The following is a 25,299-nucleotide window of genomic DNA, read 5'->3' on the forward strand; positions in this document are numbered from 1 at the left end:
CAACGGACGTCAACAGGAGCCAGGGCCGTCCTTACCCAGACGCAAAGTCCGCAGTACAAATTTCCTGGTGCCCTACACAGCTGCGTGCTGTTCCAGCCCCTGTCCTGCCTCTTCCCCCGGGCTCCCGCCCCTGCTCCACCCAACCCCTGCCCCCACTTCACCCCCTCCCCAAAGCCTTCACCCCAGCCCCGCCTCTTCCCGCCCCTGAGGACTACAGCAGGGCTGGGCCTGCATTCACCAGCGGTGGAAAGTGCAGCGGCCCGGCCCCAGCTGTGCCACCAGTGAGTGCTGGGGGATGGTTCCCCCCTGTCCACCAAGCCAGCCCCCACCCACCCTGGAGCCAGGCCCCCACCCCACGGAGGCCTGGGGCCCCCCACATACACACCCCGTGGGGGGGCTGTGGAGGGCACCAGAATAGCTAGGGACGGCCCTGACAGGAGCTATGTTTGAATATATAAATTGTTATATAATGCTAAGTATTCTGAAAAATCAGTTCCTAGTCATTTCAAATTGTGCATCCAAAAATCAGTGCATATTTTTTATCTTAATCTCTGCACTTCAGATTCCCATTTGTGAAATGGGGAGAATACCATCTCCTCACCATGAAGGGGGTTTGCCCCTTCTGTAAAATGGGAACAATAGCATTCCCTCATCTTCCAGGACTTTTGTGCAGACTCATTAATTGATGTTTGTGAAACTCTTGGATACTGTACTCTGGTGAGGAGCACCACAGAAAAGCCAATGAGTAAATTAATAATTTTTAATAGTAGCATTTGAATACTGTGCAGTAAATAAACCCTGGACACTGAAGACAAAACAAAATATTTAATAGGTGCTCAGAAACTGAGCACTGAATGAGGCAGCGGTTCTGTATAAAAAAATACTATGTGATTGTATAATTAAAGACTGTACCATGCATATGCACAAGAAGTTAATGAGGCAACCCTGATTCTGGCATTTCCTAACTTTTAAAATGTGTGACTTTGCAACCTTAATAATTTTAATGTAGTTTTTTATGTGTAATTAATTAATAACCCCTAGACTGAAAACTAATAGCTATGTATATAAACAATACACCACCAAAATCAACTGTATTTGCTACCACAATTATTTTAATTTGAATACTTTATGGAGACCAATTTGGAGCAAATATATATCTGTATTAATAACTGGAAAGTAAGAGGGATCCATTGTGATAACATGCAGATAAGTATGCTACATTCGAGACCAAACATCCAAGTAATAAAAAGGGAGGAAAACTACACAGCAGGATGGACATTTCCAGCATTAATGCAGCATTTTCACCTGCTGTGCAGATGTGGAATCTGCATACATAAATTAACACTTGTTCTTATTTGTTTTCTCACCTTTTTATACAGCAGCAGCCTCTGTGAGCATCTTTATCTTGAACTAACATTAAGAAGCATCTATAGCTGCAAAGATCACTTCTGTTTCCACCCATGTGTTGAAAATGCGGTCACCATAAACAGTTCTGGGGGAGGAGGGAAGATGCAAAATATGAAAAAGCATGTCTATTTTTCAAACAAACATCTCAAAAAAGAGCTCTGATTACAAATCATCCATCCCTTATGCCTACTGGACACTAATAATAATAATAAATAATTGTATTAATAAAGACATTCAAACACTGGCAATAAAGACTAAATCTCTCTTCTTTAAGGCTCGGTTAAATAAGAAATGGTTTCCATAGCTGCTGGCCCAGCAAAGCTCAGAGGGAGAGGCTCAAAGGTTTCATGTATATGGAGGTTAGCTCTCTATTTCTTATCTTCATGTTTTGTCTCAATATGCATTCTTTTAAAGTTAGTACTAGGCTAAAAACAGTCCAGCATGGGAACTGGGATATGTTTATTTTCACTGTTTTTCCTGTCATATGGCTTAACTATTTACTTTGTAGATATTACTTATGAAAGAAAAACTTTATCAGATATCAAGATTGTCTCTTGATAGTAACCACAAATCAAGGGAGACAGTACTGAAAAAAATCACGATATAAAAATAACGAAGCAGGAGAGACCGAGGGAGTTATCAGTCACAGAGTCCATGTAGTGCTTTGTTTTGAGCCAGACAAGACAGGTGATTGAATAAAAGATGTACAGGCTACAGGGTGGATTCACTGCCCCAATCCATTCCCTTTTTGCCACTCAGGCAATACAAAGGGAGCTGAAATCATCCACTTTTTTCCCAGCATGCAGGCTTCTTCAGGGAGTGTATGGCCAGGAAAGCCATCTCCTAGGCCACCCACACCCTATTCAACCCCATCACAAGGGGCATATCAGGAAAGGATAGAGACAGAACCTGTTGCAATCTGGCTATCTACAGCTGACACAGGTTTAACAGCCCCCAGGCTGTTCTAAACTATGCTGGGCTGGAGCTAAGCAGAGACTCAGGAAGCTGTAACTGGCTTTATGGCCTCCTCCCTGCCCCAATTAGTTGAGTGGCTCTTGGCCACAGCAGAGAATCAGCCTGTGTGTTATAGTAAAATATAATAATAGTGGGTGATTGAGAACAAGTTTGTGACGCCTTCCTATATAGATTTTACCCATCTGAACTGAAAATCATCCCATCAAGTTTCAGTCCTGCCCACCAGGTCATCCTTTCCATTATTTAGTATCACGTCCAACTCATATTACTTATTTCTCATACTCCTGATGTTTGTATGGAGACACTTTACTAATCTGATTTAAATGCTCATTATTCATCTCTCTCTGGAGTATACCTTTATTTTTACTGTAGAGTGCTGGGCATTTTAAACCAGACCATATTCTCATGGCTGCATAGTCAAGAGAACCCTCTGGGGTAGCTCAGAACCCTCTGGGGTAGCTCATGTACTGGGGATAGAGTTCCCAGATAGCAAGCATATGGAATGGAAATCTCTTCACATGGAAAAGTGCACTCTGAGATAGCTCACTACAGAGTTTTAGGAGGATGGAGGACAAGTATTACTGGATACAGTACCGCAGAAAGGGGAACTCATCTGCACGGCAAAATAACTGTTTGCTAACCTTGCACAGGCATGTGCCAGTCTAGGCTGCTAGCAGGAGAAGTGCATGGTTATTTTAACTGCGTAAACTTTCTGTGGGATTATTGCAGGGTTCCTTTCTTAGCCCTGTTCCTCTTCTCCCCTTACCAGTGTTTCTCAAACTGGGGGCCCTGACCCAAAAGGGGATTGCAAGAGTAGTGTAGGGGGGAGGGTCACAATATTGCCATCCTTACTTCTGTGCTGCCTTCAAAGCTCACTGGCTGGAGAGCAGAAGCTGCTTGCCAGGCACCCAGCTCTGAAGGCAGCACTGCCACCAGCAGCAGCACAAAAGTAAGGGTGGCATGGTATGGGGGAGGGGTGTCATCACATCTGGGGAGGAGTCATCAAAGCATGAAATATTTTCAAAAGGAATCCCAGCCCCCCCCCCCCCCCCCCCCCCACAAAAAAAAAAAAAAAAAAAAGCTGAGAACCTCTGCCTTACACTTTTCTCTTGGCAATTTCATTCACAAACATGACACTACCATCTCTGTGCTGATGTCTCACAGATCTACTTCTCCACTCCTGACCTGTCTCCTCTGTCCAAACTAAAAATCACGGCCTGTCTTTCTGACGTCTCCTTGTGGAGGTCCAGTCATCACTTAAACTCAACATGGCCCAAACAGAGCTTTTAATCTTCCACTTCAAGCCCCATCCTCCTCTCTCAGTCACGGTGGAATAATCTTCTCGGTCAGTCAGGCCTGTAACCTGGGCATTACCTTTGAGTTGGCCCTTTCTCTAAATCCTTACATCAAGTAGTATCTAAATATTTGCACTTCTTCCTGCGTAACATCTTTTAGATCTGCCCCTTCCTCTGAAGCCAAACAACTAGTTCAGTCTGTAGCACAATTCAGACGCAAAAAATCCTCAAAGTCCACCTTGGGTGCCACTTCCAGTCAAATCAAATGGGATTCCCACAAATGGAAGGCTTGTAGAACCAGGCCTTGGTGCTGCAGGGACTTACTCTAGAATATTTATATGTTGGACTTGAAATAGCTCTTCAAAATAAAACTTAAGCATCTTCAAATCCCTCTCTTGTCCCAAGAAACAGTGATACAATATTCTTGATTCTCCCTTCTGGCCTTGGAAGTGCAGGTTACTTATTGTAACTGGAGGTTCTTCAAGATGTGTGGTCCTATCTGTATTCTACATGTGGATATGCATGTGTGCCATGCACATGAATCTGGAAATTCTTCAAAGCAGTGTCCATTGGCCCACACATGCGCAGTACAGCTCCTCGTGCTGCTATAATAATAAATAATAATAATAAGATGTAAGCAGAGTCAGGATGAGCTCTACCCTGACATCTGGTGGTGAATTATGGTGAGTGTGGAAAAGAACTCCAGGGGCTGATCTGGTTTGCATAGGCACACCCACTCGCCTGGCATGAAACAACAGCAACTCAAAGTGGTTACTTTGGCTGGTGTGGGATCCCCAGTTTCTCTATTATTGGGGCAGGAAGAATAAAGTTTTGTTACCCTGGTTCTGTGAATCAAGGCCAGTGGAACTGTTGTATGACAGAAGGACTGAGTGAGTCCTTCACCATTACCTAAGTAGCACTTGCTTGACAAGGGGCCTGAGTTACAAAACCCAGTGAATTGAGAGAGGATGGGGACAGGTATTTATACCTGATGGTATGGGCCCTCTTTGAGGGTTTGAAACACCAATTGCACTACCTCCTCTCTCCACTGTTGAATATCAGAGCTAACTTTGATTCCATTAGGAGTCTAGTTACAGGCTGCTGAGCTGAATTCACTTTGGGCCAATAGTGCACTAGCACTGGGGCTCCCCTACTATGAGCTGAAATTGTTAAGAGCTGAAATCACAAAAGAGCCAAGGTTATTAAGAGCTGAGATCACTGAAACTGTGTTAACTAGTGGGGGAGCCTGAAGCTATATTGCTAAGTGGCTGGCAGAGCAGCTAGCAGAGTGGAGCCTCACGGGGACGGTTGGAGCGGAGCTGAGCGACTTGCAGGTTGGTGAGCAGGGCGGAGCAGCTGGAGAAGCAGTGAGCAGAGCGGAGCCTTGTGGGAGCGGCCCAAGGAACAGCTGAAGTGGAGCAGAGCTGAGCGGCTCACAGGTCGGTGAGCAGAGCGGAGCGGCTGCCAGAGCAGTTCGTGGACGGCGGGAGCGGCTCACAGGACAGCTGGTGGAGTGGAGTGGAGCGGCTCGTGGAGAAGGCTGCGGCGGAACCCCACGGAGAGGCAGCCAGTCGGCCTCGGATCACGTAAGGTGCCCCTTAACACCCTGTGTGCCTTTCCCTTCCCCCCCCCCCCGCTTGAACTCTGGGGCTGCACTGACCAGGGGCAGAGACTTTGGGGGGCTGTTGGACTTTTGGGACTTTGGTGATTCTTGGGTTGCTGGTCTCAAGAACCAAAGGGAAAGGACACAGCCCAATTTGCTGGGGTGGGTTTTTTGCTCACGAAGCCTGTTTGTGTTGTTTTTCCAATTTAATGCTGATGTTGTTTACCTCATGTTATTAAACATTTTCTGTTACACTCAGACTCCGTGCTTGCGAGAGGGGAAGTATTGCCTCCTAGAGGCGCCCAGGGGGTGGTATGTAATTGTCCCAGGTCACTGGGTGGGGGCTCAAGCCGGTTTTGCATTTGCGTTATTGAAACGGAACCCCTAGATACAGAACCCGGCCCTTGTGGCTGCCAACTTAGATGGGCAGAAGGGTTACAAATATAATGGAGATATCCCATCTCCTAGAACTGGAAGGGACCTTGAAAGGTCATTGAGTCCAGCCCCGTGCCTTCACTAGCAGGATCAAGTACTGATTTTGCCCCAGATCCCCAAGTGGCCCCCTCAAGGTTTGAACTCACAACCCTGGGTTTAGCAGGCCAATGCTCAAACCACTGAGCTATCCCTCACCCCCCTGCTGACCAAGAGTATAAAAAGCAGTGTGGGTCTACACCTCTCCAGTTCCTTCTTATCGCACATCCAATAGGATCTGAAGCAGAGGGGATGGAGGATGGATAGTGGAATACAGATAGGAGCTGCAAATCTCGAAGAACCTCCAGTTACAGTAACTTCCACTTCTTCAAGTGATGGTCCCTATGGGTATTCCACACATGGGTGATTGGCAAACAGTGTTCAAACTGGAGGTGAGTGTGAGGAACTTGGTAGCAAAGATACTTGCACTACTGCTGATCCCACAACTCCATCTGCCACCAAGGCATGAACTAGAGTGTAGTATGTCACAAACATGTGGACAGAACTCCAGTTGGCTGCCCTGCAGATGTCCTGCATTGGTATGTCAGATAGGGATGCCATGGAGGCAGCTTGTACTCATGTGGAGTGCGCTGTGACATCCCCAAGGGGGTGGGGATTTTTGCTCTCTTTTAGCACTCTGAGGCCTTGTCTACACTACGGGGGAGATGGATCTAAGTTATGCAACTTCAGCTACATGAATAACGTAACTGAAGTTGACGTACTTAGATCTACTTATTGCGGAGACCACAATACGCTATGTCATCAGGAGATGCTCTCCTGTTGACTCCCATTGCACTTCTCGTTCAGCTGGAGTACAGGAGTCGAAGGGAGAGCGATCTGTGGTCCATTTAGCGGGTCTTCACTAGACCCGCTAAATCGACCACCGATGCATCGATCACTACACGCCGTTCCCCCAGTAAGTGTAGACAAGCCCTAAGATGCATCCCAAAACCCACATATCTACTCTGGGAGGATATAGCTTGCTCGTGTGCAGTGCTGGCTCCAGACACTAGCGAAGGAAGCAGGTGCCTGGGGCCGCCAATAGAAAGGGACGGCAGTCCGCCCATTGTTGGGGCAGCACATCAGGGTCTGCGGCAGCAATTAGACGGAGGGTCCTTCACTCCCTCGCTTCCTCTTTGGTGGCACTTTGGCAGCAGCTCAATCGCTCCGCTTCAGTCTTCGGCGGCAATTCAGCAGCGGCTCAATCGGGTTGTTGTTTTTTTCGCCGCTTGGGGCAGCAAAAAAGCTGGAGCTGGCCCTGCTCATGTGATCTCTCTGCTATGGTGATCAAGAGTCTCTGATTGCCTAGTGGGTTTGGTTCTCTGAAAGTAGAATGCCAGGTAGTGAAGTCTCTTGTCTTCAGAGGAAGCATGGGGTTTCATGAAAAATGCAGTTAAGTGTATCATTTAATTGACATGGAACTCAGAAATAATCTTGGGAAGAAACCTAGAGTATAGTCAAAGAGAAACCTTTTCTTTGTGAAACACTGTATAAGAAGCATCTTCCATGAAGGTTCCAAGCTTGCTGACCCTCCTGGGTGAGGTGATAAGAATGCCACCTTCATGGACAGGTGGGTTATGGCACATGTTGCCATGGGTCCAAGGTGGACTTGTGAGCACTGACAGAATATAGGTTTAAGCAATGGTGGGAAGGTCCTGATCAGGCCTTTCATAAGTTGTACAGCGGGTGAGTGACTAAAGATGGAATGTCCTTCTACCAGAGGAAGGAAGGCACTAACCGCTGCTACATGTACTCACAGCAAACTAATAGCGAGACCATCACAGACAGGAGATAGTTTAGGATGACCATGTTATCTGGAGAATGTTGGTAGAGTTATACCCAGGCCAAAAAGCATCTCCCTTTGGACAGATAGCAGCTCCTAGTAAAATTCTTACTACTTTGGTTAAGGATTGCCTGAACAGGGGCCGAACGTGAGCTTTCTATTTCTGATGCCCTTCCAAATACCAGGCTGTGAGGTGGAGTGGCCCTGGATTGGGGAACTTCATTTCTCCCCTGGCCTGGGTTAGGAATTTTTATTATATATAAAAACATATTGCACATCAAGATGTTTAAATGGCTACCAACCAACAAGAATCAATCTTTCTTTACAAAAATAACTGAAAACTAGAAATGCATAAAAATCGATCATTTAAATCACAGGGTCTCAACCTTTTTTGTATCATGCCCTACCTTAGCTGTTTTGGAGGGTTTTTACTTGAAGCCCCTCCCCTTACCTCTTACAACACCAAGAAGGATACTGCCACCTAGCATTGGTAATACATTCATTCAGGAGATACCAGGCAAATTACTTAAATCAACATGCAAGTAATGGTACTATGAAAACATCGCCTCCCATTACATTTCAGTGGTGTTATAACACGCCATTCGTTCAGATTTGACTCAGTTGCCCTTCAATCATGCTGCCCAGTTCCTTCTAGGGCCAAGTAGGGGGTCTGGGCCCCAGGTCCTCCACCTCACTGCACCCCTGTTGAATTCAGGTTCTCAAAAGTGGGAGGAATGTCCCCCCTGTTTAACAAGGGGAGAGGAAATGACCCTTTGAGCCTCTCATCTCCAGCACACATAGCCGAGGCCTCTAGAATGTTTGACGTGCCCTCAGAGTGGGGTGACTCTTGGGTTGAGAACCTATGATTTAAATCAAGGTTTCCTGACTGCTGATTTAAATCACTGATTTAAATTAATGCATCCTGACAATGCCGCACAAAAAAAAAAAAACTCTATATCAGATAATTTTGGATTTCTGATACAAAACAAAAGTAATTAGAGAGATAAAGTAAAAGCAGCCCTAGTAAATTTGACCAAAAGCCAGTAGCAACACAGTTGGGATACTTATGAGCATGATTAAATTACTCAAGTGACTAATTGTATAATTTGCTTTTCAATTACTGAATGCCCTCACTTTTAAAATTAGTCTCCTGAGTATCAAGGCACTGTGCATGTTGCGGTTAAAGTTAAAAACTTGTTATACTTTATAAGATTATTGTAACATTGTTGGCATTATATCTTGTTTAATAAAAAAGTTAATTGTGCATGTAATTTGGTAATTTAATAATATATTGTTTATTATACAGGCCTAGAATGCCTTCATTTTTTTTCTTAGAACAAAAGTTAAGCTCTCATATGCTTCCCTGAATAAATATTTGTTATTAAAAGTCTTAAATGTGTACATATTTTGTCTGCACTGTTCCTGTATGGCATATAATTCAAAACAGTTCAAAATGTAGTCTTTCCCCATCTCAACTATGACTATGTTAGTTTACTTTCAACAATTAATAAGCACAGAGGTTTGCTGGTGTTAAAATGCTATAATATCTACACTGGCTTGCTACTGTTAATAATAAATAATAATACTAAGCGCTTACACAGTATTTGAAGAAAAAACATTTATATTGTTAGAAGAAAGAGCAGGTTGACCCAGAGGCGGATAAGGTACAGGCTTCTTTATTATGCTACTTGTTCCCCTGCACCCAATTGTCCAGTAAGCACTGAATTAGTTACAGCACATTCTTTTTGTTTGTTAGTATGTAAATGCCTACATTTGTTACTTAAGGGTTTTTGGTGTGTTGTAATAAAAACACCCATTTTGTTAGTAAATCCACCCTATTTATTGTGCACAGCATTATACATATTACACAGGCAAAGAAATATATTGTCAACGTAAAATGCAACAATTTGTTGCCACAAATCTCCCTGGTCAGCAATTCTTAGGGGAGGTAGGAAGGGGCCATGAGCCAGGGCTTATTTATGTAGCTGGGAAAGGAAGGGAGGAGGAGAACACTGCTTTACCCAAAAGGTATCCTTTAGATCCCCACATTTCTCATGCAGCTGCAACATTTATCTATTCTTACAAGCAACAGGGAAGGGCAAAATATGACAACTTATTTATTAAACAAAGAACTCCAGCCTTCTTATGCCTTTGTCCCCTAATGCCATGTCAGCACATTAGCAGTTTCCCAGGTCTCGACTTAACCCACACATATCCCAACACTCCCCCACTCTCTTTAAAGAAGGGCCCAGGCACCCCTCCTCACACACTGAATGGCAGGGCATTCGGGCTGGAGGCCCTGGCTCCAGCTAGCCTGATACCTTGGTCCACTGATCATGCTATGAGGAGAGAGAGAAGGTAAGTCATAAGAGATAAGCCACTGAATTTACAAATATGGCTTTTGGGGAGAGGCTAAGGCAACACATAATTTTAAATACCCCATGAGTATGATTAATACTATCATTAATAGGAATAACATTTTTATAACATGAGTAATTCACTTCTTGGGTGTATGAGTGTCCATTAGGCCTGTTCGAAGGGCACAGGCAACATACATACGACCCAGACCTTACAACACCGCTGTTTATCTTCATTTAACAGAAAGGGGAACAGAGATAGTCGGGTTACGTGACTCAGGAGATCATGAGTCCCTGTCTTGTTCTCACACCATGACCTCCTTAGGATATAATCTTGTGAGGTGCTAAGTACCTCACCTCCCTGTTAGGTTAATGAAAGTGACAGTTCCTTAGCACTTCTCATGAATACAGCAATTGAGCTAGTCCCTCTTTAGTCCCTCCCACCTGTTTATGCTCTCTGTATGTGTGTGTGTATATATCTCCTCAATATATGTTCCATTCTAGATGCATCTGAAGAAGTGGGCTGTAGTCCACGAAAGCTTATGCTCTAATAAATTTTTTAGTCTCTAAGGTGCCACAAGTACTCCTGTTCTTCCCTCTTTAGAGGCTCCTCTGGAAATTGAAGGATTTTCAAAGCTGAACATGGGTGTTACCAAATACTTGGAAATTCCGTTGCCTCTCTGCATGCACAGCTGTTTGAGTGCCCAGGTTCCATCTGTATATTCAGTCACAGGGATTTTCAAAAAGCACTTAACATATGAAGCTATGCTAGCTACTGCTGTGACCACTTGCTGGCAAATGTCAATTTCCCCTACTGATCTGGCCTTCAGAACCCAGCAGGAAACTATGATGGGTCGGTGGAGTAGGAAGAATCCAAACTGACGCTGGAACAATGCAGGATATCACAAGGAACAAGAGTCCAGAATTTTAAGGATTTAGATGTTGGTCTGCTCAACATTACAAGGCCTGGTCTATGCACAAAGCTAGGCTGACGTAAGTCCAAATGTGTCGACCTAGTTATGGATGTGTCTACACTCAAATCTGTCTCCCATCAAAGTAAGTGGCCATTTACTGTGATGCAGTAATACCACCTCCCGGACTGGTACAGAGCTACAGTCAACCTATTTAGGTTGACACAGCACAAATGTAGACACTGCATCACTTGTGTCAACCTTAACAGTCCTCCAGCACCTGTCCCACAATGCTCTTGTCCCCATGACAGTGATCACTCCATTCGCAATATTAAATTCCACTGCCCAGGGATCAGAGATTGGAAGCCAGTCCCTCTCTTTAAACCCATTAGTTTTCACATCTTTTTCAATATTGCCCAGGGGAGGGATAGCTCAGTGGTTTGAGCATTGGCCTGCTAAACCCAGGGTTGAGAGTTCAATCCTTGAGGGGGCCACTTAGGGATCTGGGGCAAAATCAGTACTTGGTCCTGCTCGTGAAGGCAGGGGGCTGGACTCGATGACCTTTCAGAGTCCCTTACAGTTCTATGAGATAGGTATATCTCCATATATTACCTCGGCAAGCACAACCAGCATCTCACCTTTGTTGTGTGCAACTGCCAAACTGATCATGCTGGTTTCACACACACAAAGCTACCAGACACGCTCCTGCATGGAGAAGACAAGCAGGGGCATGCACAGGAATAAAAATTTGGCCACCATTGGCACCGGCTTCTTCTGGGCCTGGAGGCTGCTCAATGCCCCCACTCTGGCCCAGGTCCTGCCCCCTTCCTCCAAACCTCTACCCCCATTCCGCCTCTTCCCGCCCCTGCTCTGCCCCAGGAGCCTGACTGCAGAGGGCAGGAGCTGGCTGCCAGTGGATGCTAGGCACCTGTTAATTTATTTCCGTGGGGGCTCCAAGGCTGGAGCCCCCCCAGAGTTAGCGCCACTTTTGGAGGGGCACTTTGTGCCCCTGTGGCCAGAGGAGCTGGCTCTTTCCCCTCCCCACCACAGCCCCAGGGCTGGTGGAGCTTGCTCTTCACTGGCAGCTGGAGGAGCTGTCATCTCCTGCCCCAACGGGGGTCGGAGGAGCTCAAACTCCCTGCCCTGGCACAGGAGGAGTTCTGTGCTCACGCTGAATGGGGGGGCCTCTGCCCTGATCGCCGCCCCCCCCCCCCCCCCGTGCACACCCCTGAAGGCAAGAAATGTTGCCTCACCTTGAAATGGGGGAGGGGGAGAAGAATCATAGAATAATCAGGGTTGGAAGGGACCTCAGGAGGTCATCTAGTCCAACCCCCTGCTCAAAGCAGGACCAATTCCCAACTAAATCATCCCAGCCAGGGCTTTGTCAAGCCGGGCCTTAAAAACCTCCAAGGAAGGAGACTCCACTACCTCCCTAGGTAACGCATTCCAGTGCTTCACCACCCTCCTAGTGAAATAGTGTTTCCTAATATCCAACCTGGACCTCCCTCACTGCAACTTGAGACCACTGCTCCTTGTTCTGTCATCTGCCACCACTGAGAACAGCCGAGCTCCATCCTCTTTGGAACCCCCCCTTCAGGTAGTTGAAGGCTGCTATCAAATCCCCCCCTCATTCTTCTCTTCTGGAGACTAAACAATCCCAGTTCTCTCAGCCTCTCCACATAAGTCATGTGCTCCAGACCCCTAATCATTTTTTGTTGCCCTCCCCTGGACTCTTTCCAATTTTTCCACATCCTTCTTGTAGTGTGGGGCCCAAAACTGGACACAGTACTCCAGATGAGGCCTCACCTATGTCAAATAAAGGGGAACGATCACGTTCCTCAATCTGCTGGCAATGCCCCTACTTATACAGCCCAAAATGCCGTTAGCCTTCTTGGCAACAAGAGCACACTGTTGACTCATATCCAGCTTCTCATCTACTGTGACCCCTAGGTCCTTTTCTGCAGAACTGCAACCTAGCCATTTGGTCCCTAGTCTGTAGCAGTGCATGGGATTCTTCCGTCCTAAGTGCAGGACTCTGCACTTGTCCTTGTTGAACCTCATCAGGTTTTTTTTTGGCCCAATCCTCTAATTTGTCTAGGTCCCTCTGTAACCGATCCCTACCCTCTAGTGTATCTACCACGCCTCCTAGTTTAGTGTCATCTGCAAACTTGCTGAGAGTGCAGTCCACACCATCCTCCAGATCATTAAAGATATTAAACAAAACCGGCCCCAGGACCGACCCTTGGGGCACTCCGCTTGAAACTGGCTGCCAACTAGACACGGAGCCATTGATCACTACCCGTTGAGCCCAACGAACTAGCCAGCTTTCTAGCCATTCATCCAGCCCATACTTCTTTAACTTGCCTGCAAGAATACTGTGGGAGACCGTATCAAAAGCTTTGCTAAAGTCAAGAAATAACACATCCACTGCTTTCCCCTCATCCACAGAGCCAGTTATCTCATCATAGAAGGCAATTAGGTTAGTCAGGCACGACTTCCCCTTGGCGAATCCATGCTGACTGTTCCTGATCACTTTCTTCTCCTCTAAGTGTTTCAGAATGGATTCCTTGAGGACCTGCTCCATGATTTTTCCAGGGACTGAGGTGAGGCTGACTGGCCTGTAGTCCCCTGGATCCTCCTCCTTCCCTTTTTTAAAGATGGGCACTACATTAGCCTTTTTCCAGTCATCTGGGACCTCCCCCGATCGCCACGAGTTTTCAAAAATAATGGCTAATGGCTCTGCAATCTCGTACGCCAACTCCTTTAGCACCCTCGGATGCAGCGCATCCGGCCCCATGGACTTGTGCATGTCCAGTTTTTCTAAATAGTCCCAAACTACTTCTTTCTCCACAGAGTGCTGGTCACCTTCTCCCCATATTGTGCTGCCCAGTGCAGCAGTCTGGAAGCTGACCTTGTTCGTGAAGACAGAGGCAAAAAAAGCATTGAGTACATTAGCTTTTTCCACATCCTCGATCACTAGGTTGCCTCCCTCATTCAGTAAGGGGCCTACACTTTCCTTGACTTTCTTCTTGTTGCTAACATACCTGAAGAAACCCTTCTTGTTACTCTTAACATCTCTTGCGAGCTGCAACTCCAAGTGTTATTTGGCCTTCCTGATTTCACTCCTGCATGCCTGAGCAATATTTTTATACTCCCTGGTCATTTGTCCAATCTTCCACTTCTTGTAAGCTTCTTTTTTGCTTTTAAGATCAGCAAGGATTTCACTGTTTAGCCAAGCTGGTCGCCTACCATATTTACTATTCTTTCTACACATCAGGATGGTTTGTTCTTGCAACTGCAATAAGGATTCTTTAAAGTACAGCCAGCTCTCCTGGACCCCTTTGCCCCTCATGTTATTCTCCCAGGGGATCCTGCCCATCTGTTCCCCGAGGGAGTCAAAGTCTGCTTTTCTGAAGTCCAGGGTCCGTATTCTGCTGCTCTCCTTTCTTCCTTGTGTCAGGATCCTGAACTCGACCATCTCATGGTCACTGCCTCCCAGGTTCCCATCCACTTTTGCTTCCCCTACTAATTCTTCCCTGTTTGTGAGCAGCAGGTCAAGAAAAGCTCTGCCCCTAGTTGGTTCCTCCAGCACTTGCACCAGGAAATTGTCCCCTACACTTTCCAAAAACTTCCTGGATTGTCTGTGCACCGCTGTATTGCTCTCCCAGCAGATATCAGGGTGATTAAAGTCTCCCATGAGAACCAGGGCCTGCGATCTAGCAACTTCTGCTAGTTGCCAGAAGAAAGCCTCATCCACCTCATCCCCCTGGTCTGGTGGTCTATAGCAGACTCCGACCACGACATCACCCTTGTTGCTCACACTTCTCAACTTTATCCAGAGACTCAGGTTTTTCTGCAGTTTCATACCAGAGCTCTGAGCAGTCATACTCCTCTCTTACATACAACGCAACTCCCCCACCTTTTCTGCCCTGCCTGTCCTTCCTGAACAGTTTATATCCATCCATGACTGGAGTACTGTCATGTGAGTTATCCCACCAAGTCTGTTATTCCAATCACATCATAGTTCCCGGACTGTGCCAGGACTTCCAGTTCTCCCTGTTTGTTTCCCAGGCTTCTTGCATTTGTGTATAGGCACTTAAGATAACTCAATCGTCCCTCTTTCTCAGCATGAGACAGGAGTCCTCCCCTCTTGCGCTCTCCTGCTTGTGCTTCCTCCCAGGATCCCATTTCCCCACTTACCTCAGGGCTTTGGTCTCCTTCCCCCGGTGAACCTAGTTTAAAGCCCTCCTCACTAGGTTAGACAGCCTGCTGGCAAAGATGCTCTTCCCTGTCTTCATTAGGTGGAGCCCATCTCTGCCTAGAACTCCTTCTTGGAACACCATCCCATGGTCGAAGAATCCAAAGCCTTCTCTCAACACCACCTGTGTAGCCATTCGTTGACTTCCACGATTCCATGGTCTCTACCCAGGCCTTTTCCTTGCACAGGGAGGATGGACAAGAACACCACTTGTGCCTCAAACTCCTTTATCCTTCTTCCCAGAGCCATGTAGTCTGCAGTGATCCGCTCAAGGTCATTCTTGGCAGTATCATTGGTGCCCACGTGGAGAAGCAGGAAGGGGTAGTGATCTGTTCAAGAAGTGCTACAGACCAGTCATGGAAACATCAACATCTATGAGCAGATTTCATAGAGGATGCTGGCAAAAGGTCATGGCTTAGATCAGCAAGAGTGCCACATGAAAGTGAAGGATCTACTTGAGGGATACCACAAAGCAAGGAAGGGAAACAAGTGATCTGGTGCTGCCCCACTGACTTGCCACTTTTACAACTAACCGCATACCAAACTGGGCAGTGACTCCACCAGCATCCCATAGACCACTATGGATACCTTGGAGAAGTCCAAGATGGTGACCCATCTCATGAATAGGTAGAAGGATGAGGATGGAGACCCAGCAGGAAACTCCAACCATGTTGCAAGCCAGAAATTGTTTGAAACTCCACACGAATGTAGCCAATCCCAGCAGGTGAGCACAGATGAACCTGCTGACAAAGGAGCTTGGTTAAATCTGTACATGTATTATTCCTTACATTTCCCCCCCGCTTTCCTTCAAACCACATCTCCCTCTCTCCACACACCCACCCCCCCGACCACCTTTATTCCCCATGTAAAAATGGTACCCAGCCCTTTTGCAAATTAAGACAGGTATTTACTTTTCATTGCTTTATTGGTATGTTAGAAAATAAAAAGTTAGGGAATACATTCTAAAAAAAGATTATATTGAAGTCCAGTTCGTCAATCCACATCAAATCAGTGTCCTGTGCTCAGATGGGGTAGAACATCCTCTGCTCAGGTAGAGGTAGAAAAAAAAAAAAAAACAGAGGTTGAATTGGTGTATGTTGTTAATTTCTTTGACTTGTCAGACTAGGCAGGGGGACCATGCAAGTACTCTGTTTATCAGAATAGGAATGTCTATCTTCTTGTGAGATCTCAGTTAAAAACTTTCCTGGATATACTCTGCAATCCACTCCTGCAAACTCTTTCTTCCACTGCGCTAGGACACTCTCATGCCCTCTGTGAGGACTTCCACAGGCAAAACTCCAACAAACAGGCCAGCTGAGTGGCATATGGGCCTGGGCAGCTTCAAGACTCCAGTAGCAGCTGGGTTTTCTGTGCCTTTGCGACCCTCAGGAAAGAGATATCAGACAAAATCACTGCCTGTGAAAACAGTACCATTGTATTCACTGCCATTTCCCAATACCCATACCCAGGGAGAGGGACCAAAATGTATAGCTATGTGCAGTGGTGTACCCTTCCTCCTCCCAGCCAGGCCATAGTGCAAACCATGGTTTGAGCTAAAGGCCGGTGCTGTAGCGCGGTGCTCCAATAAGCCTTTCTTATGCAGGGTATTTGTTGGAATAATATAAAGGAGTTGAGACTTTTCCATTGTGACTGTAAATCTAATGCTGCATCTGAGTGTTTTTATCTGCAGCTTCTGGTGTAGTGGCCTTCAGGGGTCTCCCCTTCAGGCTCTTCCTCCAGGCCCGCTGAATGTCACCCAATGAAATTAAAAAGCAGCAGGTTGAAAACAAAGAAGAAAGTACTACTTCACACAAAGCGCAGTCAACCTGTGGAACTCATTGCCAGGGAATGTTGTGAAGGACAAAACTATAACAGGTTTCAAAAAAACATTAGATAAGTTCATGGAGGATAGGTCCATCAATGGCTATTAGCCAAGATGATCAGGGGTGCAGCCCCATGCTCCGAGTGTCCTGGGCCTCGGACTGCCAGATGCTGGGACTGGACAATGGGGGATGGATCACTTGATTGCCTGTTTTGTTCATTCCCTTTGAAGCACTTGGCACTGGCCACTGTCGGAAGATAGGATGCTGGGCTAGATGAACCATTGATCTGATCCAGTAGGACTATTCTTACGTCTGACTCTGATCAGGAGAAGGAAGAGGACTAAGGTGGCTATGTTCTGTAAAATCCTTCAAGCCTTGAGTGAAGGGGACTGGACTAGAAGACCTCTCGAGGTCCCTTCCAGTCCTACAAGTCTATGATTCTATAAGCCACAGTTTCCTTGTACCATGATCACATGGCTTGGAGGGCCCTTCAGAAAGTGACCACGAAGAAAGACAGAGAATGGAGCTGCATGACAGGCAAAAGGACGAGGAGATGCAGCAGGAAAAGGACTAGCAGGCACAGTGTGAAATGCACCAGGACATTATAGGTTTGCTTAGGTAGTAAATTCCAATGTTGCACACCATGGCTGATCTATTGCTACAAAGTTCCCAGACTCAGCAGCCTTTGCAGTCCTTGGAGAACTCCATGGTCGCTGCTGCCTACATTCCCCAACATTCCACGTGGAACCGCACTGTACATTCTTACCATGACTACTCCACAAGGAGAACCATAGCTACACATATACTGACCTTTATATAACACACACACACACTGCTGTGTGTGTATGTAGCCACAACACTGCTCTGAGCTACTATTTACATACATGGACAAATGTTTACTGTTTACTTCCGTTTTCGCTTTGCACTTCACTCTCTTAACAGTGTTGACAGCATGACAGCCAATATTTCATGAAATCAGACAGCTCTTCTATTGCTGACTGTTAAAATGTTCCTTTAAAGCCTCCCTCAGCCACATATCTCTACGTTAACTGTGTCTGGCTGTTCAAATTCAGCAGACAGCTGGTCAGACTTACTCATCCACCTTGGCAGCAGCTTTTCCCACTTTGCCGTACACATATATGCAATATACAACATGCAACTATAACCATTGGGATGTTTTTCTTGCTGAAATCCAATCTAGTGAGGAAACAATGCCTGCATCCCTTCGATCTACCAAAAGCACATTGAACAGTACCTGAGACAATAGCTGAATCTTTCTTCGGTACTGTCGAGGTGGCTGGTGTATGGTTGCATAAGCCAGGGAAGCAAAGGCTAGGGTAGGCAATCCAGAATCACTATTGGCATTTCAACAGCACCAGTGATAATCTGCTGATTGGGAAAGAATGTCCCTGCTTGCAGAGTTTTTAAAAAGTCCTGTATTCACAAAGATGCAAACATCATGCATCTTCCCTGACCAGGCCACACTGATATTAGTGAAGCCTCCTCAGTGATCCTCTAGTGCTTCCATAATCACAGAAAAGTAACCCTTTCTGTTGATGCACTCTGTGGCCAGGTGGCCTGGTGCCAAAATAGGGATAAGCATCTATTGCCCCATGGCAGTTCAGGAAACTCACTACTGCAAATCTATCCACTACTTCCTGTGGATTACCAAAAAGTCAGAGTTCTATGCAGCAGGAGACGTTTAATGGCCCTACACACTTGGATCACAATGGCCCCCCCACTATGGATTTTCCAACCCCAAAATGATTGCCAATTAACCAATCACAATCCAGTGTCGCAAGTTGCCAGAGCAGGATAGCCACTTGCTTCTCTGCTGTCCATGCTGCTTTCATTTTGGTGTCCCTGCACTGGACAGCTGGGTAGAACTCAGCACACAGCCCCAGGAACATGGCCTTTCACATCTGAAAGTTCTGCAGCCATTGTTCATCATCCCAAACCAGCATTACAATGTAATCCCACCAATCAGTGCTCACTTCTCAGTCCAGAAACAGTACTCCACCATGTGGAACGGTTCCATGAATGCCAGCAGCAACCTGATACTGTTTTTCACTGTGTCCATCAGCATCCAGTTGTTGTGCTCAAACATCTTCACACTCTCCTCCTCCCAATCCCTGTGGTAGCCTTGCATATACCGGAGAACTGTGCACCCTGTATCAGCAATGCACAAGAGAATTATGCTCAACTCTCCAAGCTCCATGCTTCTGTCAGAGAGAAGGCAGACACAAAAAAGCAACATGTGGGACTGTGGGAATTCTAAAAATCAGCGTGAAAATTAAGGGGTTTGAAAAGTATTATGGGATTTAGAAAGTGTCATGGTTGACTAACTCCCAGAAATCCCTGAGCAACTCATTACTATCCCACAAAGCACTCAGAAAATTGTCCCAGAAGGCATTGTGCTGGACAGTAGTAGGGGGCATGAGATGCACTGTACAAGACTCCTGGTGAGAACATGCAGCACTGAAGCAAGCAGCCCAGTGTGCACACGCCCTAGTGATATAAAAACTTTGACTGCTCTATGCCAACATGAGTTGATGACATTTTGTAGCACAGACATGACCTTAGACAGTTAAGTCCCATTTTCAAAATTGATATAGTCACGTGACTCAGGGTCTTCGCCACCCACAACATGGTAAATTCTACTCTGATCAGTTGGTTGGATCTGGGATTAGAGAAGGACAGGCAAAGCCAACAGTGAAATGGCCAACAATCAAAAACATTTTCAGGCATATAGAGACAAACAACCACCATTCTCCAGATCACAAAAAAGCATATGTACACTATGCACAGTAGAATCTCAGAGTTACGAACACTTTGGGAATGGCGGTTGTTCATAACTCAAACATTTGTAACTTGGAACAAAACGTTATGGTTCTTTCAAAAGTTTACAACTGAACATTGACTTAATACAGCTTTGAAACTTTACTATGCAGAAGAAAAATGCTTCTTTTAACCATCTTAATTTAAATGAAACAAGCACAGAAACAGTTTCCTTACATTGTCAAATCTTTCCCTTTTATAGTAGTTTACATTTAACACAATACTATGCTGTGTGTATAGCTCTATCTCTATAGAGATAGAGATTTTCATCTATGCAGCTTGATTGCGTACTTCTGGTTCCAAATGAGGTATGTGGTTGACTGGTCAGTTTATAACTCTGGCATTCATAACTGAGGTTCTACTGTACAACAGCTTAATTACAACCTAATTTCTTCAAATGAAGACTAAAATTTCAATTAACAAAATTTCAATGAGTTTCAACTATATGGGAAATTTGAAGATCAAGTCTCTTTCCTTTATTGAAATTACTTGGAAGGAAGAAAATCCAACACAGCACTACAGGATGCATTTAAAAAAAATTGAATTAAAAAACTAATTCATAGATTTATTTGTACATTCTTGAAAAATTCCTTCTGTACTCAGAGCAAGAACTGTATATTTCAGGAGGACACACTATTAATCTATAACTGAGGTTAAATCCCTACTTTAAGTGCAAAAAATTAACTCTATTTTAACTATTGAGCCACAAGAAGTGTCTCTGTAATGACTTTTAACAATATGCTTCTCTTACGGTGTTAGTTTTCTTAGTCAACTATTTTCTTCGTTCTGTCTTCTAACTCAGCTCTTTATGGGCCTGAGCAAAATCTCACTGAAATCAATAAAAAGACTCCGATTCACTTCAATGCATTTTGCAGCAAGCCCTATGTGCTCGCTTCTTCACCTGTATACTATCCCTTTCTAGCATTGTAGAAATCTCAATCCTCTGCTAATTATTATTATATATTTGTATTATGGTAGCATCTGGAGGCCCCAGTCAGGGATTTGTAGTAGGCACTATGTAAACACTATGACACTGTCTCTACCCCAAAGAGATAGACAACATACAAGCAAAATGTTAAAAGGACTCTCTTCAGCCACCTTACTTCTTTTCTACTTTTCTGCAATGACACTCGTCACTTTGTTCTTTGGTCTCCCCATTCTTTATAGCTCTTTATCCTTTTCTCCTTTTTATCTGTTGGCCAAACACAGTATCAAAGACATCAGAGACCCATTTCCAGTTACATTCACTTTCTGCTCTACTCTTCTACAGCTGAGCCATACTCTGAAAAGTGATAGTATAAAAACTCAAAAGCAGAGATATTTTACACTTCCCCCTTTAAAAAAAAAAAAAAAGAGAATATGTATAGTGTACACATCTGCATCCATGGATATAACAGAAAATCCCTATTAGTATCTTATCAGAAGGTTTAACCATGGAAAAGAGTAATGGATTTTCTAATGGAAGAATTCTGGAGGATATAATTTTCCAATGAAAACCAGAAAAGTTTCCCTTGAAGTCCCATTAATATACAGCATCACTCTTTACTTAAAACTGTTAACTTGATAATTCCATTAAAAGAGAAATATTCAGTGTTAGCTTGCTTTACTTGGAGTGAATTTTTTTTTTTTTTAATAAGAAAAAATAACCAAGAATCACAGAATGCAACATTCACTTCCTCATTCAAAGGTCAATAATGTGCATATAGCAGCCATCTAAAGCTCACTTATAAGAAAACTTAATTTTAAACCTGATAAGCCTATATTCAGTGTTAATATAATCTACAGATGACCTTACTAAACTTCCCTACCTCGTATAAATTTAAATTAATTATATCATTTTATTTAAGTTCCCAACTTGCTGGGTGTATTAGCATATTAAAATTAACTCTGCAGGCTGTAATCATTTCACCTTAATAAACCTACTTACCAGGACAAATTTGATAAAATTATAGTACCCCCTTGTGGTGTTACCTTCATACCCCAATAGGACATTTCTTAATATTATATTTTAAAAAAAATCTTCTACCGCCAAGCTCAGTGGATAACTAATTAACCTTTTCCAAAATCCAATAACAGAAAGGGGAAATTAAAAGGGCTATCATTGGAGTCTGAAAACGGATGAGAGGAGATGACATTTTCCCATGAATTGAGAAAGTAATCTTCTGTAGAAACCATATGCATTTTATATCAACAAAGACATATATAATTTTATTTTTTTAAATATGAAAAAAGCATTCTTGAGATTATCTCCATCATGTAGCACCAATAAAATGTGTTTGTAAATTGAAAACCTTCAATTCATCAATTACCAATTAAACTTAAGGGTTTTCCCTTCAATAATTACATCCCACCCTGTACCATACTTTTCTTTTGCCAAGTTTAATTGACCAGGAACTTTCCACCCAAAGATGATGTTCCTACTTTTTCTACCCTATATCTTAATTAAGGTTACAGTTTCCAGCTTTGAACTAAGTACTAATAATAGCTGTATTCTAAAATCAATAGCAACTTAATGTTGCAAGTAGCTTCAACCAGTATTTATTTATTTTAACATTAAAAATTAAACCTGGAAGAGAGTAATTTTGAAGCCTTTGATAAAATCTTTATGAAAATCTGGAAAGGGTTAAAAGTACATACAAGATTCAAATGAAAAATAAAGCTGAGTTTTACCTACATTAACCAACTGCCTGACTTTGGGGAGATCTGCAGATATACAAATAAATATAGCAGTGGCTGACATTCTATGTTTGGCAGGCTGGCTCTAACAGTTCTGGCATGGGTATGTCTCCTGAAGCTGGAATTTGCACCAAATCATTAGACTTGGGGTCAGAAAGGCATTTTCCATCAGGTCAGACCGACAGGGACCTTGGGGGTCTTTCACCTTTCCCTGTAGCATGGGGAATGGATCACCTGTTCAGATCATCTGGACATCTCACCTAATTAATTCCCTGCCATTTCAGGGGCCTTGGATATTGGGGGAATCTTGGTCTCTTCTGTAGTCAGCCTGTGGCACATAGTTTAATCTGAGACATTGGGCTCAATATAGAGATATCTGGGTGAAACTTAATGACCCGTGATATACAGGAGGTCAGACTAGATGCTTTAATGGTCCCTTCTTGCCTTAAACTCTATGAAAGATGACAAATAAACCAAGCTATCTGAATTATATATGACAATACAACTATACAAAGATACGGTCACAATTCTCGGGTTGATGGGCACTTCCTGCTGTTTGGCCACTGCAAAACCCATAAGGTGTCTTGGTCTGCATAAACAGGAGTTTCAGAGATACTAAGTTGAGCAGAATAGTCTGACTGAGTTTAAAAGGATGGGTCTCCTGGGTCCCAGTCCACAAGCCCTTTGAATATAGTCTCAGATTCTGTAATCCTGGGAGGGGTTGAGGATAGCAGTACTGACCACTTAACAGCTGACCTTAGGGCTTAGCGAACCTATCCTGCCCAAAGAGTATGCCAGAGTCTCCTTGCAGAATCAGTGTGTGACCTTCTTGAGGGCAGTTTCCCTGAAGCTTTCCAGAAGTCCTTTTTGGAAGCTATAGAACTGCTGTCTGCTCTCTCCTAGAACTGCCCACCAAGTGTCTTGAACTCCTGATTTTAAACCCTGACTCCACCCCTGACACAACTGATAGGGCTGGAGAAGCAGGGTGTTGCCGATAGCAGCTCTTTAACCCCTTTGTCACTGGTGTGGGGTTCGTACATCCCGTCACAGATGCCTACAGAAGGGATTACCTGTTGAGGTTGAGCTCACAAATTTATTTAAATATGGAAAAAAGTATTCACTGGATTTCATGCAAATGAAAAGAGATGTCTGTAAATTAGCATATTTTGATTACACTACCAAGGACTTCCATAATCAAGCAAGGACCATCATTATTATTGCACATGATCATAATCACTGTGCCCCCCATCTGTTCACTGTGACCACCTGTTGTCTCTTCATTTTATACTTGGATTGTATGCTCTTTGGGCAGGGACTGACTTTTCTTAAATGTGTTTACAGTGCCTAGGACAATGGGGCTCCAATCCCTGATCGGGACCACTAGGCACTACTGCAATACAAACAATAAAATACATGTTAAAATCTAAAAACTAATCATTATGCTGGTCTGAGTGAATTCCATTAAATATTTTTTGCATGTTTTCCATCCTTTTCTATTTAGATCAGTGGCTCTCAAACTTTTGTACTGGTGACCCCTTTCACATCGCACTCAGAGGCTTGCTACCCCCCCCCCCATACATTAAAAACACATATTTAACACCGTTATAAATGCTGGATACAAAGTGGGGTTTGGGGTGGAGGCTGACAGCTTGTGACCCCCCTGGTAATAACCTCACGACCCCCTGCGGGGTCCTGACTCCCCCAGTTTGAGAACCCCTGATTTAGATGGAAATTTACTTATAAGGTCATAACTAGAGCTGGGCCAGTTGGACTGGAAAGGGTTTTCTTGTCCTGTGAAAATTTGAGATATCAAAAAAAGCCCATTACACATCAGGACAAAACCAAAACCTTTCAAAAACTGTCAAGAAAAGGGGGAAGGGGAAGAGACACACACACACCCTCTCCAGAGCAGCCAGTAATCTGATGGCACCATTAGGGCCCACCTCTGAGATGTGGGCTCAAGTCCCTTGGTTTCGCTGACTCATAGCAGAGACTTCTGGCCCAATTAATATTTAACTATTTATACCAAGTAGAACAGCTCCAACAGGAAAGACTGGTTGACATAGTCTGGTCAGTAGGGCACTCACCAGGGCTGTGAGAGAATTAGGTTCAAGTACCTGCTTCAAATCAAACAGAGCAGCGACCTGAACCTCAGGTGAGTGCCCTGACAACTGCTATTCTGGGGTAGAGTCTCTCTCAGCAGCACTTTCTCACAAAATAATTTTGTTGAAAAATTCCCAACAGCTTTAGTCACAACTATACGCTAGACTAAATAATCTCTAAAGGGGAAGGCTGAGATGTTTATTAGCCCATGTTACAATCCTTACTGGATTAACATGAAACAACTTCAAGATACAATCCTAAATTCTATTTATTAAATATTTTTGAAACAAAGTAATTGAATTAAAAATATTCTCTTTCTCTGACAGACACATACACACGATAAGACCAAACAAAAGAAAGGCCATCCAGGGTTTTTCTGGTAATCATGTAGACTATGGTGAAGGAAGATGTGACTGAAATATTTATTTAACATCTGATTAAAATGCTTGGTGACCGCCAAGTTAAGACGTGGCACCCGCACCAGTACAGTGTCACAAAAGAAGTGGTAGAAGTCCCATCTCTTGGGACATTAAAAATTAGATTGGACAAACAGCTGTAAGTGTGTAAAAGGGAATAATTTGCATTGGCAAACAGATATAACGGCTTTAACGTCTAACATCTATGGGTTTCTGAAAAAGCCCCAGTACCTCTCACAGGAGAGAAACACTCAATGAGACTGGAGCTCCCCATAGGTCTAATTAATTCAATAGTGCCCAAATGTTAATATTAATACAATTAATAAATAAATTTATTAACACTTCTACAGCACCTTCCATACAAAAATTTCAAGCATTTTATG

The 25,299-nt window shown here is 44.2% G+C and overlaps 1 long non-coding RNA gene across 1 annotated transcript in view; it reads right to left on the minus strand.

Moving 5' to 3' along the window:
- Window positions 1–25,299, minus strand: part of LOC117886572 — a 42,476-nt gene that overhangs the window by 2,933 nt on the left and 14,244 nt on the right. Inside the window, exon 2 of the long non-coding RNA XR_004647997.1 lies at window positions 1,368–1,492. This is a non-coding gene — a long non-coding RNA (uncharacterized LOC117886572). The remainder of the gene's footprint in view (window positions 1–1,367; window positions 1,493–25,299) is intronic.

This window comes from Trachemys scripta, chromosome 13, assembly GCF_013100865.1.
Source record: "Trachemys scripta elegans isolate TJP31775 chromosome 13, CAS_Tse_1.0, whole genome shotgun sequence".
In the NCBI taxonomy this organism is placed as follows: domain Eukaryota; kingdom Metazoa; phylum Chordata; order Testudines; family Emydidae; genus Trachemys; species Trachemys scripta.